Raw genomic sequence first — 22443 nt, forward strand, 5'->3', positions numbered from 1 at the left:
CACATCCAGACCGGACACATTGAAAACACATTTATTATGTTTATACATGTATAAAAATACTTAATTATTATGCACTGATGCACACAGCCAGCATCACTACTCTGCAACCTAACAGAACATCACTTCTTCAGCCATCCTGACCTGCAGCATCATTGGTCCTCATCATGCAGCATCACTGGTCCTCACCATGCAGCATCAATGGTCCTCACCGTGCAGCATCATTGGTCCTCACCGTGCAGCATCACTGGTCCTCACCATGCAGCATCAATGGTCCTCACCATGCAGCATCATTGGTCCTCACCGTGCAGCATCACTGGTCCTCACCATGCAGCATCAATGGTCCTCACCGTGCAGCATCATTGATCCTCACCATGCAGCATCATTGGTCCTCACCATGCAGTATCATTGGTCCTCACCATGCAGCATCATTGGTCCTCACCATGCAGCATCATTGGTCCTCACCATGCAGCATCACAGCAGTAGTAGTGTGAAATTATTACATAGAATAGGTGTGATTACTAATATAATTCATATAAAATGATCAGTATGATATCTAATGTAATATCACAGTATAATACACATTTGAAACACACCATGTCATGTTTTCATGACTCATCATGGTCTGTTGATGCTGCATCATATGAAACCAGTCCTGTGACATCACTGCTCCCTGTGCTCCTACAGTAGGTCACTTACACTCTAACAATATTACATGATTAGTATAACAACTTGCATAATACAGTAATAGCCTATATTACTTATAGTATTAAGTATAGTTCCTCGTTTAGTTTAGTATAATTTAATTTCAACATTGTTGTTCTATTTTAAACTTCTGTGTGATTTCAATTTCAAAAGTTCTAAAGTGCATCACAGACTGTCTAATCTACTGTAGCTTCAATGTGCTACAATGATAAACTGATCACTTCAGGGACTAAATGTGAGGCTCAATGACCCGCCATTGCTGTAAATAAAACAACCATTGGAGTGAACGAGTTGTTGCTACTCTCTTGTTGTGTCCTAATGTTTCCTCCTATTTCCTTTCCTATCCACTGTTCCTTCACCCCTGGAAGTGTTTAAGTCGTGGTCATGATAAAGAGCGTCCAAGTTCTCTTTAAGCACAGGAAAAAAGAAACACACACCAGGGCGTTTACGGAAACTCACGATGACAGAAAAGTAACAGAGATCATGTAAGTTATCAATGCAAAAATATAAACAACTTTAAATAAATCATCTAAACCCATATATTATTATATATAGACATATTATGATATTATAACTGACATAAAACAGACAGTCTGTGGTTCTTGAAAAATGATCAGAGACATTTTTATCCACATTTATTCAACATAATTCATATTAATGAGTAGAAGGTGAGTGTGATCAACCATTCTCAATGTGACGTTCTTTTAGTTTACCTTTAGTTCCTCGTAGCCATGGTAACCTCTTTTCCTTTGATTTACATTCATACCTGTGATTTATGACATTATATCAGTGGAAAGTGTTAGAAATGAGCTTTTAGTCCATTTTAGGAAATGTGTAGTTTTTTCACCACGACAGACGTCACTAACCTTCACCACCATCAGATTATTACGTCACCTAGTGGAAGTGTGTCTGATTGTTAAAACAAACGTGATGGCCTTTTCCTAACTCCTCTCCTAACACCTTTCCTTAACCCTGTGACGTCATCTATGAGGGTTAAGGAAAAGTGGGTAGGAAAGGAGATAGGAGGGACTATTAGGACACACCTCTCTCTATACGCTCTGATCGTCTCCAGGCAGCCATTAGCAGGAAGCTGCTGCACTGAGGAAACCATTTCCCCTGAAAATTATCATTTATATCTTGTAAATGACATGACATTGCAAATATATAAACACATAGTGCTCAAAATAATTGATTGTGTATTCAAAAAATATTTATTTAAAAAAATGAAAATCCAAGTGGTTTGTACCACTTCTGTTCAGTGTCTGTACAGCTGAACACTGGGAGAACAGATGTAATCCTCAGCTGGGAGTAGTGGGCCGTCTGGTACGGTAGAGCTGCCACGTGGCTGCACAAGGCTGTACCTGCCACACAGGTGTACTGGTATCTCTGAATCATCACTGGTTTGAATCCCTGAGCACAATCTGTTAACAATAGCACATGTTAGTTAGAGAACAACATGTATTGGCTGAAAGTGTAATAATAGAAAGACAACATTAAATTAGTGACATTATGTTAGTAAACTTCTAAACTGTACAAAGTGAAACAGGAAAAAGTTTTATAAAAACTATTTATTTATAGTTAACCATGTAAAATATATATGTGTAATCTCACTTTACTTATTTCATAGAAAAATACAAAATAAATGTTTAATTGAAATTATAAGAACCCAGAACACAATCTAGTTTCTGTGAGAACCATTAATTTTACATTATATCTAAATATGAAACCTTGGTACCTTAGGACAGTGGTTCACTAACTATATGTACCCATGGTACACCAAAGGACATGTAAAAATATTAAGGTACATCTATTGTATAACGCGTGTAATCACTCATATCATGTACAATATTTATCAATGTGCATAATTATTATTAATGTCAAATAAAATGTGACAAAGACAACTACAAGGCTAAATTAGTTAGCAGAGATTAAGCTAGTTATCAGAGGCTAAGCTAGATAGCAGAGACTAAGCTAGTTAGCAGAAGCTAAGCCATTTAGCAGAGATTAAGCTAGTTAGCAGAGACTAAGCTATTTAGCAGAGACTAAGCTAGTTAACAGAGGCTAAGCTAGTTAGCAGAGACTAAGCTAGTTAGCAGAAGCTAAGCCATTTAGCAGAGATTAAGCTAGTTAGCAGAGACTAAGCTATTTAGCAGAGGTTAAGCTAGTTAGCAGAGGCTAAGCTAGTTAGCAGATACTAAGCTAGTTTGCAGAGGCTAAGCTAGTTAGCAGAGGCTAAGCTAGCTAGCAGAGACTAAGCTAGTTAGCAGAGACTAAGCTAGTTAACAGAGACTAAGCTAGTTAGCAGAGGCTAAGCTAGTTAACAGATACTAAGCTAGTTAGCAGAGGCTAAGCTAGTTAACAGAGACTAAGCTAGTTAGCAGAGGCTAAGCTAGTTAACAGAGACTAAGCTAGTTAGCAGAGGCTAAGCTAGTTAACAGAGACTAAGCTAGTTAGCAGAGGCTAAGCTAGTTAGCAGAGGTTAACGATATTGATATTATTCAGATAAATAAATAAATGTGGTTATCACAGATTCATAGAACAATAAACCATCATTTTACTGACTTTATCGATGGACCCCAAAAATCTCTCCACTTTATTCCCCCTTATAGATGGTCCTGTCTCCACATGACTGTTCTTCAATGTTCATGTCTGTGTTCAACCACCTTCAGCTACAGTGGGGGTCCCCGCTCTATGGAACCTTTATTTTGGAGGTCGTGGGCTGAAAAGGTTGAGAACCACTGGTCTACAGTACATTCAGAGCTGTTTAGGGATGTCAGTCCACAGTTCCTCTTTATCACCAACTGTCCAGATATCCACTACATTCTGTGCAATGTGCTTTAATGTGTGTGCAAGCATTTACAAACATAAGTCCCCTCATAATGATCCTATAGTAATCTGATTACCTACAGGCAAATATCCAATACTTACGTAACCTTAGCACATGCAGTTAGACGCCATATTCTCACAAATCTCCCTTTTCTACCAATCACAGACAGTGTAATGAAAATGAAAAGAGTTACAAAAATGTCACCAGGTGCCAAACAGGCAAAAAGTGCTGACTCAGTCTAAAACGTGTTAACGGAGCTCATTGAAAGTTACAGTCACTCCTCTCTTATGAAGCCCAACAGATCAAATACAAGCTTTTCTCACTGTATTTACAGTGTGTTACTTAGACTGTTTCGCTAATCTCTACTTCTCTTTATTTTCAGGAATTAGTACGGCTCCAGAAGTTGTCGTGGCAACCCACTGTGGCCTTAGGGTTTTTGTCCTCTCTCTGATCACCAACAAGGTATCACACACCTGAGACATGAATCAATGAGTTGATGTTGAAGTGTGTGTTGAACTGATGAAGGGATTCATCAGTGACACAATAGTAGACCAATAGGCCTGGACCTATAAAGAAGGATCAGGTCCAGGTTAAATCTGGACCTATAAAGACTAATGCTACGTTCACACCAAACGCGGTTTCTGCGGCACAAGCGAACAGATTACATGCAAAGTCAATGGTTTAGACGCGCTGGGAGGCGAATTATTCGCCGGTGGGGCGGCGCGAACTGTTTTGCGCGTTGAACGCGAATGCTGCGGCAAGCGCGCTCCCGATTTTCGCGTTATTCGCCGTTCGCTTGAGTTGAAAATATTGAACTCCAGCGGCTGTTTTGCGTGACGCGCAGGCGCGAAAGCCAATCAGAGTCCTTGTTGGCAATGACGTCAGGCAGGCAACACGGAAACCAGTATTTTCACCCGTTCAACCATTGAGGAGAAGCTAATCGTAGCGGTGTGTGACCACCGGGAGCTGTATGACACGGCCTGTTATTTTAACCAGGACCAGGAAGGATTTGGTGTGGAGGAGAATCAGCGAGGAGGTGGAGCAGCAGGTAAATGTTCTCTCTGTAGTTTTTATCTTTGAAAGTCGGCAGTGAGTGAGGATAGCATTAGCTAATGATAGCATTAGCCGCTAACACCAGCTATTTTCACTTATGGGTTATGAGAGGGAAAAAAAGTCAGGAGAACCGTAGTGGGTCAGCTGCAGGAACATCCAAACTGTGGAAATACCCTGTGGTCATGTCCTTCATCGACCCCTTTGTTTCACCGCGAGAGACAAGCAGCAACATGGGGCAGAGGGTTGAGGAAGACAGGACCGCAGAGTATGGTCAACCATCAGAGACTGGAGGTTTGTTTATCAGTGCAGACATATAGAAATATATACCAGGTTAATATTCAGGCCTTTATGCATCACAGGGCTTCTTCTAGTGGGGGATCTAAATCTAGTATAGTGATTTAAAATCTATAGTAATGTGTTTATATATTGTGTTTGCTGTCACTCAGAGGTAAACAATCAGATGAGTGATTGAGAAGGACAGGGAGGGGGAACAGATAGTGCTCAGGGAGCAGGAGAAGATGCTGATGATGGTGATGGTGCTACAGCAGCATCTCCTGCAGAAACAAGTGCAGCCAAACCATCTGATATGAACATGACAGAAGTTGTTTTGCATTCTGTTATAAATAAAATGTATCTATAAATGCTTGGTATATCAGTGATGACAATGTTGATCATTACCTCATTTAATGTTTAATTAAAATATATCTATGATCTTATTTAAGTAACAGTGACTTGATAAGCTATTTTATATATATATAGTGTTTGTTTTTTTTTTAAGGAAAAAGAGCAAAGAAGAGGCCCAGCCAAGGCTCTCCAAGTGAGGTGGAGCAGCTTATCCTACAGACCTTCAGGAGACCACCTCCTCACCACCAGCTCTGACTGAGGATGAGATGTTTTTCAGAGACCTGCTTCCTATCCTGCAAAAAGTGCCACCAGAATTTAGGGAACGTTAAATTTCTTGATTATCATCCGGTAACACTAAATTTGGAATATTTTAATTAGGTTTAGGATTGGGCTGGATGGGCGGCACTCTTTGCATGGCAGGAACCACATTGTGAATAGTTGTTTATACTAGTTTGTTTATTATGTAAGTATTATAATATTGAAGTAAATAGTTTGTTTAAAATTGAGGTATTATGTTAATGTACATGGTGTTCTTTCAGAATTGTTGATTAAAAACACATTTTACAGTGTACTTTTGCTTTCTTTTTAATTTCTATCAATGCATCTTAACAGCAATGTGTACACCACATCAAGGTTATATATTTTGTTCATACAAGAATATATAGTTTCCTCATTGATTCTCTGTGAGACCTTTAATGCCTTTAATTAATTTCAGAGGTGAGGTTTCTTGGATTATTTTTTTCTGGTTAAAAATGAAGCTGACAGACGTTTCTCTTCTCATTCTTCCATATTTATTATACACATGTTAATACAATAGGAAGTTTGCTCTATAGAAGTATGTGGTTGGCTCTTAAAATAGTCGTTGTGGGTGTGCTGGTGGAATATGTCTAGCCATGGAATGGCTCCTGCAGAGAAGTACGATGTGAAGACCTCTCGTCCATAGCTGTTAGCTGTGGTCCTGAAGGAGTCACCTGTGGCCAGATACCTGCACAGTGAACAACATAGAAAAGCTCAGATCATTGATAATCAGATATATATAATGTGGGTGTGTACGTGTGCATAAAAGGTAGAGAGATTAGAGAGAACAGGCCTTATCTGCCAGATGACAATAATTAACAGTAGTAAATAAATAATGATTTATTAATAAGAGTTAAAAACAATAAATATTAATGAAACAAGCCTCATCTTCCAGAATAGGTCTCCAGAGGACAAAAAATAACAATAGTAAATAATTTATTATAATGATTAACTTTTATTTTTGTTGTAATATATTTATGATAAAAAACAATAATAAAGCAGGGATTAATATAGTATCTATCTTTATTGTGTATTTGAGAGATATGTCTGATGAATCATGGCATCTTCGGTTGCTTATGAAACTTACCGGAGACAGACACACAGTCGTTCGGCTGCAGAGATGGAGCTCCGGTAGTTGGTGTCCTGCCGGGACATCCGTGGGCCAATCCGACCCAGCAGGTCGTCGAATCGGGCGCTGGTCATCCACAGGTACCGCTGGAAGCAGTCATCATCCAGCTGTAGCTTCTGAAGCGGTCAGTGAAGCTCACCGAGTTGGATGTGGCGCTGGTTAACCTGGTGAAGCCAGGAAAGCCGACGTTCCTTCCGAGGTTAGGAGCAGTGAATTAACGGGGGTCCTCCATAGTTGATGGTGGAAACAAACAGAGCCTGGTTGTCGCCGTTTGGGAGTCTGGTGGGCGGAGCTTCGCTTCAGATGCGAATGAAGCGAATAGGGAAACATTTTTTGATCCCGCGAATCCTGCGGAAGGTTTCGCGCGACAGACGCGAACGGTCCCGCAGAAACCGCGTTTGGTGTGAACGCAGCATAACTGGTGTCTTCCATAAGAGAGATGATCAATTCATGCCAGTCTATGTGTATTTATGAGAAGAACAAAAATGGAATGTGGAGGCCTGTAGATGAATGTAAAAAAGTCTTTTTACTTCATTCTTCCTGGATTTCTTGTGTTTCTTTGCCAGACAAGGAGGACAGTGATTAGCTAGGCTCCATTTTTGTTCTAGTTTGTTCCAGATGTTCCCTGTGACATCACTTCCCTCTGCAACACATTACATTTTGACCAGATTTGGATTTTTCTTTGTAAGCCCCAAATGAAACATCTTCCATAGTTTGGACAAGAGTTTGAGTGAAAACACCAGAAATGTGTTGGGAAGGTACTTTGGTAGAGTTTTTGGGTCCAAACACAAGAAATCACAATAAAAATGAAGTAAAAAAGCAAAAAAAACTTCTATGCAATCGTTACGGGACTCCACATCCCACAATGCAATGCAAGAAACTTCAGCAGCTTTAAAGGAATCCTCCTGTTTTTACAAATATGGTCTAAAACCTTTGAAATGTCCTTATTAGAAGATCTATGCCTAACAAAAAACATTATTTTGTTCTTTATTTGTTTTATTCACTTTTAAAATTCTAGAAAAATTGTCAATTATAATTTAACGCAAAACTGAGGAACCATGTTACAATTCTATGTACAGTTCTACACATATGTTACCATTTAAAAAATGAAATCTAGGGGTATACTGAGACATAAAAAGGCTCAGACACCCACACCATAAATATTAAAACCTATGTTTTTATTGATTATGAATCCTAACAAGGAAACCAATAGATAAGAAATAAATTAGATGATAGATATTAGTTTTTAGTGCATTTTACAGCTGATTTAGGACATGTTAGCATTAGAGATGCTAACAGAAAGCTAACACAAGAGGAAGGTTAACTTTTATTAGGTTATTTATTTCAGGCTCAGTCATTGTGATTAATTGTAATTGAAATTAAGAACATAATTGTAATTGACTTTCTGAGAATAAAGAATAATTGTGATTTAATTGTAATTAGAAAAAATGCTGGTCACTGTAATGGTAATGGAATTGTAATTGAACATGGGTAATTGAAAAGTTAATTGTAAGTGAAAAATGTAATTGAGCCCAACCCTGAGCAACGTTAACGGTTTGATCCTTTTTGGTGTTTAGTTTGGTTTCTAGATTGATTGATTAATGGAACCTATTGTTGAATTAGATTCTAATAAAGCTACTGATTGGTTTCCTTCAGGTGGGGGAAAGCTACGAGGACACAGAGAGTGTGAACCATGAAGGCGTCCTGGAGGTGGGACGGCTGTGTTCATCTACTGTACAGCAGTTAGTGACTGAACTGATCAGCAGAATGGAGATCAATAACACCAATACACATGTCTGAATACATATTTACTGTAGATATTGTGTATTTTTGATCTTTTATTACATCAACGTGGTGAATAATAGACTGTTTGGATGAATAAGAGTGTAAGTATTCATTATTGTTATATGACGTTCAGTGTAAGATGTGATATAAATGATAAGGTTTGTGTTTTCATTTAATAATCAATCATTTTTTTAAAGAATAATCGGTTCTTTGTATATTGTTTCTGTTAAATGACTGAATGTTGTTTTATAATGTGTTACTGACTGATTCTATGCACCATGTTAGTCTGTTTAAAACGTGCTGTCATACATGATATTACCATATTTGACATAACAATAAAAACTTTGTTGTAAATAACTTGTTCTCGTCCATTGAAATGTAGATAAAAAGCACCATGATTATTCCTAAATACAGCATTTTCCCACATGAACTCAAACTACACCAAGTACAGCTTCTTTTAAACAAACCAGTTCATCACCATTTTCAAAATGTTTCCAATTCCAAAACCTTCTGCTTTTCCACTAAATTCCTTAAACTGTGTCAAACTCATTTTAGTTCAGGGTCTGAAAACGGCTCAGTGTAATCTCAAGTGGGACACACATTTTTTGGAGCAAAAACCAGTAATTTCATCATTAATGTGTCTAAGTTTATACTTCTATGTTTAAATAATATGTAAATTATGGAAGACACGAACAATATTCAACAATAATTAACAGATATCAGTCCCTGTAGGATCTTCACTTTACATTTACTGGATTTTGTGACTAATTTTTATTTACATTCATAATATTGGTGAAATATTTTGAGGATAGTTGCCAAATTTTGGAAAAACTGAGAAATCTTTCAACAAATTGTGATTAAAAGGTTAATAATGATGGTGAAACTAAACCCTGCAAATATTGTGTTGTTTGATTTAATCTGTATTTACTCATGTTTTCCTGTGGGCTGAACTAGATGCTCTAAAGCAGGGGTGTCAAACTCATTTTAGTTAACGGGCCACATATCTTAAGTGGGTCATAGATTTTACACAGGAAAACGATTCATTTTAACATTATTGTGTCCGTTTGCACTTCTACAAAGACAAGAAATACAGAATATGTAAGAAAGTGACTATATCCAAGTAATAAGTGATAAATATCAGTCCTAACAGGATCTACACTTTACATTTCATACATTTTCTCATCAATTTCTATTTAATTAGGGGAAACATGTCATATTTTGAGGAAAATGAAAGGATTTTGTAAGAATTTTGAGTTTTTTCAAGTTTAAAATGAAAAATGACTGAAATCATGTGATAAAAGTACCAGGAAAACTGTGAATATTGTTGAGTTTGGAATTGAATGGACAACAACAAATTGTGAGTGGAATGGAATGGTTACATGGTGACATCTGGGATGAAATCCAATCAGATTAAACTACGGACTAGTTGGGAAGGTCAAAAGGTCAAACCTCCGACCACAAAGAAGAGCAGATGTGTGGACAAACTTTATATTTGATATAAATGAGGGACAGACAGTACAAAGCTGTGTGTCAACAACAAGCCTGAAGCGACACCTGCAGGAGAATCAAAGTATTGCACTACTGACAGCTTTGATTCAAACTTTGAAACATTTGAAGACATTTCTTTGCTTATATTAGATCAAATTCCTTAATGGTGTGGTCAGTATTTTTCTTTAACCATAATTGGGATTCCCAGTTGAAATGCTGAACAGTGAAATGATAGAAATGTATTATTTTATTACATTTAAAAATCTTAGAGTTGATCATGCTCAGACATTAGCAACATAATAAAATCAGATTTTAGTGTCATATATGTACATGCAGCTCTCTGTATCATTTTGTGTAACTTAATAGGACACAACTATCAGACTTTGTGTGTTTCTGTTGTTGTTTGTGTGTTTTTAAAGTTCTTTAGGGGATTTATTTTGCCATTCAGTCTATTTTTCTCTCATTTTGTGTATTTTTGTTGTTCCTTTTGCTCATTTTTCTGTCATTCTGCCTATTTGTGCTGTTCTTTTGTGCGTTGTTTGTACTTTTTTTTATTTCCTTTTCCATACAAACACTTTTTAAAATGACTTAAATTTAAAAAAAAAATAAACATCAGGAAATGATTTACAACATTTGCTTTGTTTACAGATTACTTGGGTAGGTTAAGGGTACGGCAACCGTCATCTCCCATTTTAGTTTATTAAATTATTTTACTAAAACCATGATAAAGCTGTTATTAAGTCAGTGATTCTCAACATGTGGCTTTTTATCATGTTATAATGATTCCCCCAGATAACCTTTAAAGGAGAAACTTTTTTAACCCCTTTTTACCTTTTTCTTTTTCCTTTGTCCCATTTTTGTCCCTTTTCCCAAAATGTTGATACTTTTTAGTTTTTTCAGATTTAACTTCCTTTTGCCATTACATAATACCTGTTTCCTTTTTTGTCATTTTTTGGGGGTTTTTTTGCCACTCTTGACTGCTTTTGGCCCATTTTAGTCACTTTTTATTCTTTTCTTGCCAAGTTTTTGCCACTTTTGGACCATTCTTTGCCACCTTACTCATTTTTTGTCACATCCATAGACACAGGTCTAAAAAAATCTAAACCAGATACTGAGACAGAGCAAATGTTATTTTCCATGATCCTAACTGGGAGTGTAACCTGCTCTGACCAGGTCTGTGTGTATCAATAAAAGTGTTTAAAGACATTAGAAGAACTAATGTGTGAATAAATGGATCAGTTCATGTCCCAGCTCAGATGGGATGGTTTTAATCAGCCTGGATCAACCTGAGTTGATGATGATCTAATAAAATAGTAAATGTTAGTGGTGACAACATATAGCAGACGTGTAGATGTACTGAATTTAATTATTATTAATGTAGTGGTTAGCACATATTTATTTTAAATATCAAGAAAAAACGATGAACAAACCATTGAAAAAAATAGAACCTAATTTAACATTTAGAATAATGCACTATAATACAATATAACACCGACAGGTATAGTGTAATTGTCTCGAGGGATCAATAACAACAATGGTGCAAAATCCAAAAGCAATGCAGAACACTGCAAGCAACAGTTAAAATATAAAGGTTTCAGTACAAGGACATTTCTACTTTCTGTTTGGTTTTACTAGTCAGTAACACAAGGCTTAAATTCAAAGAACACAATGTGCAAACAACACAATAGAATTACATAGAGTAGAACAAGAATTAAAATGAAATAAATATAGAGAAAAGATGTACAGTAATTGTAAAGGGTGTTTTTCAAGTTTATTAAACCTTTTTAAATTATTATGAAAAAACAAAAATTGAGGGGTTGCAAGTTTGCACCCCTCCAGTAGGTGGCGCCCAAGGGGGCCGCCTGGGCTGCCTGTTGTGAAGGCCGGCCCTGGTCTACATCATAAAGTGGACAATATTTATATTTTATATTATCAACAGAACTGAGGCTCTCTGTGTCACCAACATAATACATGAATGAATGAATGAGGTTTTATCAGCTGACTAATGTAGATATTAATCTATATGTTTCCTATAGGTTGTCATGGTAAATAAAGGATAAATATTTTCTCTCCTGTCAGCGTCACATCAGATCCACACAGAGACGTGTTCACAATGATCCTCCTTTTATTGGACAGTTTGTTTTCTAAGAGAACTGATTGGTCAGGAGGCGGAGCTTCAGTACTCGCTCAGATTCTAGCCAGAATATAATCTGGTCTGGAACAGGTTAGGTGTTCAGCCTAAGTTACCATGGTGATTTAGCCTGGTAAGAAGTTATCCAGCGTCTGAGTACAGCACACACTGATTAAATACAGGAAGTTAGAGAGACAGAGAGAGAGAGGAAATCCAGCTTCAGAGGACAGGGTCTTTGTGTATTCTTCTTATTTTGTGTTTAATGAGTTATTGATGTGTGTTTACACTGCAAAATGTTAATTCTAAGAAAGTTAAAAAAAAGTCTTAAAATAAGAAATAAAATCTTGTTTTTCCTATAAAAAGAAAAAAATATCTTGTTCAGCAAAATCTTATTTTAAGAAATTTAATTTAATTTAAATATTTTTTTGTATTAAGATAAATTTGCTTAAAACAGTGATATTTTTCCACGAAACAAGATACACTGAGTATTTCTAATCTATTTAGGCTTTACACCAAGGATATTTTTCTTAATTCCAAAAAAAATAAGAACAAGCTTTTATTAAACTATTTCAATAATTTGACCATGCCGTGTGACAATGACACAATACAACATTATAGGCCAACCACAGATCAAACTTCACACCATGCAATCATGTCTCCAAGATCATATTTCAAAGGCACATACACAACATTTTGTGTACAAAACTCTAATATGAAGTATAGTCCACAATGTCATCAGAAGACATAAATGAATTTGGTTGTGCCATGTTTGGAATTCCAGTTTTATGTTCCATAATCTCTATCATAACAAACAGTGGTTTGTGGCTGGAGCTTAAAACAATACAAAGATGAATTTACAATAAATATCTTTCTAATCAGCCCAAATTCAGGTAAGTCATTATTGACTGCATTGAGTGGCATAGGCAGTATAGCTAAATGCTAGGGGACGCCTAGCAATTAAACAATCAAAGTACTGATATTAGTATACTTAATTCAATAGTTTTATTAATAACTAGTTAGTCTAGTTTTAATTCAAATAAATAAAATAGTTTTACTCCCAAATTGATTGACAGTTGTCTGAGGCGTGACCCAGGGAAGCTAGACCAGATGTTTACTGTTTAATGCTGCAGCAGTGACGTCATGTCTAAACAACCAAACTAATGATCTGGTGTCCAGGGAAGAAAAACACAGAAAGAAGAGGAGGAAAATGTGGAAAAGCCAGAGGTAAGTCAGTGTTTGACTATCATGGATTAATGAATTGTCATGTTTTATCAAACAAGTTAGCAGAGCGACTATGCTAAGGCATGTTAGCAGCTAGTGCTAAACACAAACAGATAAAATACTAGCTTAACAACAACATTGATTGCATGGCAACAGCAGTATATTTTACTTTACACAATTCACAAGCACAATTGAAGATTTACACGTGATACTTCATGATAAATACACACGATAAACACACGTGAAAGTTGTGGATTTGAAAAACATGTGAAAATCTAAAAAAACGTGAACATTGTGGCTGTATTTGTGAATATTTTTGAGACAAATGTCTCCCATTGAATGGATGGAGCTTTTTTAGCTTGTGTTGGATAAAACTGTTTTATAAATCACCACCAGAAAATGACATTATTTTAATAAATAGTTTTTTTGTGCAATAGCTCTTTGAACTGCAATTGTTTAATGTGGTCATTTCTACAATTTCAGTAATATTTTGTTAGATCTGGATGTTTTGCATCTTTTTACAAAATGTGAATTTCAATAGTAAAATATTTTAGTCATAAGTATTTAAATTAAAAAGAATACTTGATGAGCCAACCCACCACTATCTATCTATTATTTATTTGTAGGAATGTAACGATTAATCGTAAGGCAGTTAAAAATCGATTCATAGTTATCATGGTTCACATCAATTTTCTGAAAATTGAATCGCAGTACTTTTTTTATCCAGAAGTGTCGCTTGCTGGCGGAAACTGCTTTTACTTTCTTTCTGGCCGCCTTCTACTCTTAAATATGTTCATAAATGATTCTTTACCCCTTTAGCACCGAAAGAATATCTGTAATATTACGTGAATATCTGTAAAAGTCACATTTTTCTATTAGCTCTATCTGCTAGCGTAGCATCTATTCTTCACTGCTGGAAAAGCTGCATGCCAACCGACCACTGGGTTACCAGCGCCCTCTGCTGGTCCAAACAAAAATACAATGCTGACTTTTTTTCTTTTTAAAGTCCAATTGTTAAGGCACAAAATACATTTTCAGTTGCAATTTTAAAAAGAAAAAGAACTATTATACAGTTTTGCATTGTTTACTATAGAACCAGAATTTAAATTAATAGGCTTCTTCATTTGTATTATTCCTTTATTTATTTCATTAAAGATTTATTTTTAGTTAAATTGTATTGTTTTGAATAGTTTATCAAGGGATTCTTTTGACAATGAAAAACAAAAATAAAATAGTACAGAATTTTCTAGTTTTTTTCCCAAAAAAATAATAGAATATTTTCAGTCATAATTTGTCCACAGTCCCATTTTGTAAAATAAATCGTGAGAGAATTGTATCGTGAACCCAGTATCGTGAATCGAATCTTATCGGGAGTTGAGTGAATCAATACATCCCTATTTATTTGTATCTTGTTTTTGTGCAATGCCTTCCTTTAATAATATTAATCATTTTTATTTTTAACCTGTTACTAAGATATTTAAATTGGCTTTTATTTACTTGTTTGTGTTCTTTTATACGTGTATGTGAAACACTTTCATCAAAATTAAATAAAATGTCAAAAAAGTAATTTTGCTCATGTTTTCTCCTCATGTAAAGCATCTTTGTGGATATGGTGAAGACCGCTATGCAAGATTCCAATAATAATAATATAACAATCATGTGAAAATCAATTACTTGGAATAAATAGAAAAAACTGCATATAAGGGGGCACTATAAGAAAATCTGCCCTAGGGCACCAGAGAGGTTAGGGCCAGCACTGTAACCCACCATGGAGGAGCAGTGGTCTTCTTCTCTCCTTCCTCTCTGTAGATTCTTCTAAAAAACACTTAAAGACTTACTTTTTTAAGAAAGGTTCTGAGTCTTACCAACTCAGTTTGAGCTGCCATATTGATGGTATTTTCTTGTATTTGAATGTGTCTTTTATCTTTGGGAAGCACTTTGTGACTATATGTCTGTGAAAAACTCGGTGACATGCAGTCAGGGTAGGCAAGGTAGGCAGTGCCTACCCAAAGGTGAATTGATATTTTGATTATTTGTTTTAATTCTAATATAATTATAACATAATCATAAATTATTTATTTTTTAATTTCCGATTGCCTACAATAACTATAAGTTTGAAAGTGTCAGTATTTTGTGCGTTTCATAGACCAAATGACTAAACATCGATATTTCCTGGTACGGCTGCACAAGTTTCACTCTGATGTAAGGCAGGAGGAGGCCACGCCCCCTCCCAAAAGCACATTGCTGCTCTTTCTCTGTTCCCATAGTGTGTTTTTGTGTTTGCACATGCTCAGTCAGTTCCCCAAGATGACAACCATTTACGTAAAAAGGCAGCTCTCTATGCTGCCTTTGGACGTAACCGCGCTATGCTAAATGCTATACGTAAGTTCACGGTGCATTAGTGAATTGATCCCACGTGGCTGCTGCTACGTTCTCTTGCTCGTGGGCGGGATAACACTACAGTCAGGATGACAGCGCTACAGACGATAAAGAAACTTTTTTTAGAGAAAAAATGACAGCTTTTAAAAGATGGGAAACAACACCTGAGCTACCAGACCTTCAGCAAAGGTAAGGTCAGAACTTTGTTGGTACTTTCTACAGTGAATGGAACAAAAGGAATCAATCAATCAATCAATCAATCTTTATTTGTATAGCGCCAAATCATAACCAATGGTATCTCAAGGCACTTTACAGTAGAGCAGTCTTAAGGACGGACTCTTCATTTTATGGATACACACATATGCATATATACGTATATACACATACATATGTATCCCACACCCAACATGAATTCATCATGGCAGCAAGGAAAACCTTCTGTTAAGCAGCAGGAACCTTGTGTGGATCCCATTCCTATGATGAACAGCCATCCACGTTATGCTGTGTTGGGTGTGTGCAGAGGAAAGGGTGGAGACAGAGCCGCTGAGACTCTGTAGCTCCACACTAAGGATCCCACGGACCTGCAAGACAAAAGCCAGAAGGAGTACAGGAGCAAACACACAAGGGAAGAAGCAGACATAGAGGGAGTGTTTGAGAGAGGAATGGGACCCTCTCCGGTCCCTCTCTAACCTAAATGACCTCTCTCTTAACGCCCTCTCCAACCTCTCTCCAACCGAGCATGCCAGACCCCCCCCCCCCCGGCAGTCTATGCCTATTGCATCTTAATTATGAGCTATGAGCTGGTTCCTAACTAAAAGCTTTACCAAAGAGGAATGTTTTGAGCCTAACCTTAAAGGTAGAGAGGGTGTCTGCCCCCCGAACCGTGGTTGGTAGATGGTTCCAGAGAAGTGGGGCCTGATAACTGAAAGCTCTTCCTCCTATACTACTTCTAGAGACAAATGGAACAACGAGTAGTCCAGCATTTTGAGAGCGTAGTGTTCTGGGGGGATTGTATGGCACTACAAGCTCCTTGAGATAGGCTGGTGCCTGTCCATTTAGGGCTTTATAAGTGAGAAGAAGAATCTTGAATTCTATTCTATATTTTATGGGAAGCCAATGCAGAGAGGCTAATACAGGAGTAATGTTATCTCTTCTCCTAGTTTTAGTCAGTACACGTGCTGCAGTATTTTGAACCAGCTGAAGTGTCTTAAGCGACTTGCTCGGGCAGCCTGCTAAAAGAGAATTACAATAATCCAGTCTAGAGGTAACAAAAGCATGGACTAGTTTTTCGGTGTCGCCCTGAGACAGGATAGATCTGATTTTAGCAATGTTACGGAGATGAAAGAAGGCAGTTCTTGAAGTTTGTTTTATGTGAGAGTTGAAGGATAAATCCTGATCAAATAGAACCCCAAGGTTTCTAACAGTTGTGCTTCGTGCCAGAGTAATGCCATCTAGGGCAGTTAGGCTAGCATAGGTTTCTCTAAGGAAGGATTGGCTTTGTGGATGCTCCTCACTGAGGCTGTTCTGAGTTGTTATTGTTGTCATTTTCTCAAACAACAGATGTACTGCCGTGGCATGAGATATAATGATGGTGTTTTATGATGTTGATTTTGTTTGATTAACACTTGCCAGCAGAAACATATGGAATTGTCATTGGTGGTCTTGATTTGCAACTTGCCTACACAACCCTAGTGGTCATCACGGCACATCACTGGAAAAAACTATATATATATATATATATATATATATATATATATATATATGAACCATCCTGGCTCCCTGAATACCCACACACCTTTGGACTGTATTGACACCCCTCCCCCCACACTGCCTGCTCCCCTCACAATAAACATCATAGCTGACCAGGTGAAAAGGCAACTGGTCAAACTCCACTATAAAAAAGCTGTAGGATCTGATGGAATCTGCCCCAGAGTACTGAAGGCTTGTGCTTCACAGCTCTGTGGAACATTCCAGCATATCTTCACCATGAGCATGAGTCTGCAGAGGGTCCCTGTGCTGTGGAAGACATCCTGCCTGGTTCCTGTTCCAAAGACGCCACGTTCCAGCGGCTCCAATGATTACAGACCGGTTGCGTTGACCTCCCACATCATGAAGACCCTGGAGAGACTTATCCTGGTGCAGCTCCGACCATCTATCAGACCACACCTGGACCCACTACAGTTTGCCTACCGGCCCAAGGTTGGAGTTGAGGACACCATCACCTTCCTGCTCAACCATGTCTACTCTCAACTGGACGTTGCGGCGAGCACTGTGAGAGTCATGTTCTTTGACTTTTCCAGTGCTTTTAACACCATCCGTCTGGCTCTACTGGGTGAGAAGCTGACAGAGATGCAGGTTGACTCCTCCATTGTGTTCTGGATTGTGGACTTCTTAACTGGCAGACCACAGTATGTGGCACTGTACGTCTGACAAAGTGGTCAGCAACACCGGGGCCCCTCAAGGGACTGTACTCTCTCCCTTCCTCTTCACCACCTACACCACGGACTTCAGCTACTGCACTGACACCTGTCATCTCCAGAAGTTCACGGACGACTCTGCAGTGGTTGGATGTATCAGGGAGGACATCTGCAGAAAAATGCTGAGGATGTTTTATGAGTCAATGGTGGCAAATGTGATCCTCTACACTTTTGTTTGTTGGGGGAGCAGCCTGAGGGTCACAGACACCAACAGACTCATCCGCAGGGCCAGTGACGTTGTGCATCCCTATCTCCAAGTCCTTTTTAGAGACAGGTACATTCATTGTACCGTACAATGCAAAATTGTATTGAAATGAATGACCAAAGGAAACCCTCCACGTGATCATTTTAATTCACACACCCAGTTCAAACAAGAAAAAACATTACAGCAGACATCTGATCTCAACTGTCTGCATGCTTCAAACTGTAGGCTCAGTGTAAACTAATAATAAACTAGAATATTAGCATTTCCTGAAGTTCAAGTGAGGATGCATATCTGAAACACACCCCTATTTGGCTACTGGACAAAAAAAAAGAACACCATCCTCCAATAAGGAGCCAGTACCCTCCTCTCTACCCCCCCATCCCCCCCTCCCCCCCTGTCACGCCATCCACCAATCAGGAGCCAGCAAAAGGAATGTCAGTGTCACTGTGACATCATTACACACTCTGCTGATGACATCATCAGGAGCTGGTCACACATCAAAGGACTCAGTAGCACATTGAGTATTCTTTAATGAGAGAGAATGTTCTAAGAGAGACACTATAACACACAAACTCCTTGGACTCAGTGACTTTACTTATTATATTTCTGACAACAGTTATATTTTTGATCTAATGATGGAAGTGCATCAGTTCAATGTAAAGAGTCTGGAACAAACATGCTTTGAAGTCCTTAAGGATCATCTCTGTACAGAAAACTGCATTGGGCTGTGGCAATTTGCAAAATCCTGTTATATTCCCATTTTGTTTCAACTGAAGTATGAGGCCTTTCACTTTATCTGTGAGAATTTTGAGGAGGTTTCACTCAGTGAAGAGTTTTTGCAGCTTGCGGAGCAGGAGCTGGCTGATATTCTGGGTCAGGATGACCTTACTGTGACCCACGAGAGCACAGTTTATCAAAGTGTTTTAAGATGGATAAACCACATGCCTGAGGAACGACAGGGAGCCATTTCTACTCTGTTACCAAAGGTACGACTGGGGCTGATGGACAAAAGTTACATCACAGACAATGTGCTTAACAATGATGTGGTAAAAACTAACCCTGAGTCCCACCTCTTGGTTTCTGATACCCTTAAAGTCATGTCTCAACCTTCGTTAATCTGCTCTGAGTCTGGGATCAACAACACATTGTTTTGCCGTCGCTTGCCAAATGCTGTCTTACTGATGTTTAGATTCTATTCTAAGAACATAGAGGCCTTTGACTACAGAACTAACAGCTGGATCACAGTTCAGACTCATCCTAGTCTGGAGGATACCATGGCTCACTTACTCCTCTACAGCACTGTCTTCCTTGGTAGATGCTTCTATATTGTGGGTGGTGGTTTAAGATGGACCAACCCATCTAACAGAGTGTGGAGGTATAACCTAGTCACACACACCTGGCAGGAGATGTCACCAATGCAGGAGTCACGGCGCTGTGTGAGTGTTGCTGTGCTAAAGGGATACATCTACGCTATGGGAGGCTACAGGGATGATTATACCTCACTCAGAACTGCTGAACGCTACCAGCCTGACATCAACCAGTGGACGTTCATTGCATCAATGAATGAAGAGAGGAGAGACGCCAGCTGCACCACACTGAACAACAAGATTTACATATGTGGAGGACGGAGTAATAGAGTACTGAATACTGCTGAGTATTACAACCCAGACACCAACCAGTGGACACTGATCACTCCTATGGGAACACTTCGGTGTGGACTTGGAGTCGTTGCATATATGGGCCACATTTTTGCAGTTGGAGGAAGCGATGGGTCCAGACATCAGAGGTCTGCTGAGGCTTATGACCCAGTGACCAACACCTGGTACGATGTCCCTGAAATGGTCCACTCACACAGTTACTTTGACATTGCAGTGATGAACAAGAAGATCTTTGTTGTCTCTTGTCACACAACAAACAGAATTGTTGAGTGCTATGACTACACTACAAATACTTGGTCTATGGTATTTTCTGGCATGGACCACCGCAATGATTGGGTGAAATGCTGTGTGATTTCTGGACTTCCCAACATGGCTGAGTACTGTTCACCTCATAAACCCATCATACCCAGGACACAGGTCTAAAAAAAGTCTAAAGAGCAAATGTTATTTTCCATGATCCTAACTGGGAGTGTAACCTGCTCTGACCAGGTCTGTGTGTATCAATAAAAGTGTTTAAAGACATTAGAAGAACTAATGTGTGAATAAATGGATCAGTTCATGTCCCAGCTCAGATGGGATGGTTTTAATCAGCCTGGATCAACCTAAGTTAGTGATGATCTAGAAAAATACGACATTTTAGTGGTGACAACATATAGCAGACATGTAGATGTACTGAATTTAATTAGAATTAATGTAGTGGTTAGCACATTTTTATTTTAAATATCAAGACAAAACAATGAAATTCTGCGACACAACAAACCATTGAACAAAATAGAACCTATTTTAACATTTAGAATAATGCACTGTAATACAATATAACACCTACAGTTATATTGTAATTGTTTCGAGGGAACAATAACAACAATGGTGCAAAATCCAAAAGCGATGCAGAACACTGCAATCAATAGTTAAAATATAAAAGTTTCAGTACAAGGACATTTCTACTTTTTGTTTGGTTTTACTAGTCAGTAACAAAAATCTTAAAATCAAAGAACACAATGTGCAAACAACACAATAGAATTACATAGAATAGAACAAGAATTAAATTAAAATAAATATAAGTATGGGCAAAAGATTAGCAGGTATAGTTACAGATTTTTAATATTAATATGTAATTAAGAGAAAATGTGTACAGTAATTGTAAAGGGTGTTTTTATTGTTTATTGTCCATTTTTAAATTATTAACAAATAAAAATTGTGGGGTTGCATTTTGGCACCCCTCCAGCAGATGGCGCGCAAGGCGACCGCCTGTGCTCAGCTTCAGAGGACAGGGTCTTTGTGCATTCTTCTTGTTTTGTGTTTATTAAGTTATTCATTATTGTTTGGTGTATTTTCTAGATTTTTTTGTGCATATTTGTGGTCATTTTGTGAAATTTTACAGTAAATTTCTGTACTTTTGTTGTCCTTTTGTTCAGTTTTGCTATTATTTTGTGCGTTGTTCCTTCATTTTGAGCGTTTACTTGGGGGTGTGGCCAATACTAGACTGAGTATTATGTGGCCCACGTCTGGTCCAAACCTAAAGCTAATAAATGATTGCTAATCAGGAAATGTCCAAATGAATCTCTGTGATGATGGGCTTTTATTGTTAGACACGTTGTCCTAACCAACAGGACAGAGGAGTTCATCTGTTGACCAATATCATAGTTAATGTTGTTGTGGACTGTCCCAGAAAAGCTGCTGCTCTCTATTTGATCTGAAAACAAAGCCTTTGCTGTAAATTAGAGATAAAATATAAGAAAAAAACACTACATTTGAGGAGAATTCTTAAAACAAGAGACATTATCTGTCCATGCAGCAAATTAAATTTACTAAATAAGAAATCTTGAAAAAAGATGTTGAATCTTAAAATAAAACGGAACAAGAAGAAAACAACTAATCTAAGTAAAAAATGACTCAGCATTAGTGAAAAATGATTAAGCTGTTTCTTGATACAAGTTGACTCATCTTGAAATAAACCTAAATCTATATTAAAACTAAAACCAAAACCTTAAAACCAGTTTTTGTTGTTAGAATAAACATCTTATCAGAATCACAACCAGGAGTATGAGTACCATCAACATTTATTAACAGTATGAACCGTACACCAGAAACAGTGGTTGCTGCACACTTTTCATGTCAAATTTAAGACAATTTAAGACTTTTTTTTATAGCAAAACTAACAGCAATGAACAAAACACATAATATGCTGCTGTATAAAGTGCTGTGATTTGTCACGTGAAGAAGGCAAAAACAAAATGATCAAACATTTGTGCAACACTACAATGTAAAGTATTCAAACATGTCTCAGTTCAAGGTCCATCTAACATGTGAGACCTAAGGACACTGAGGGAAAACTTGTGGCGTAGCTAGCCAAGTCAGGTACAAAACAACTTATTCAAAGGCATTGCAAACAAAAACAAACACAACAGACCTGACAAAATGCTGCTTGACATTCACCTATTTTTCAACCAATGATTTCCAGAAACAC

The sequence above is a fragment of the Gouania willdenowi genome, unplaced genomic scaffold (genome assembly GCF_900634775.1).
Source record: "Gouania willdenowi unplaced genomic scaffold, fGouWil2.1 scaffold_412_arrow_ctg1, whole genome shotgun sequence".
NCBI lineage: Eukaryota > Metazoa > Chordata > Actinopteri > Blenniiformes > Gobiesocidae > Gouania > Gouania willdenowi.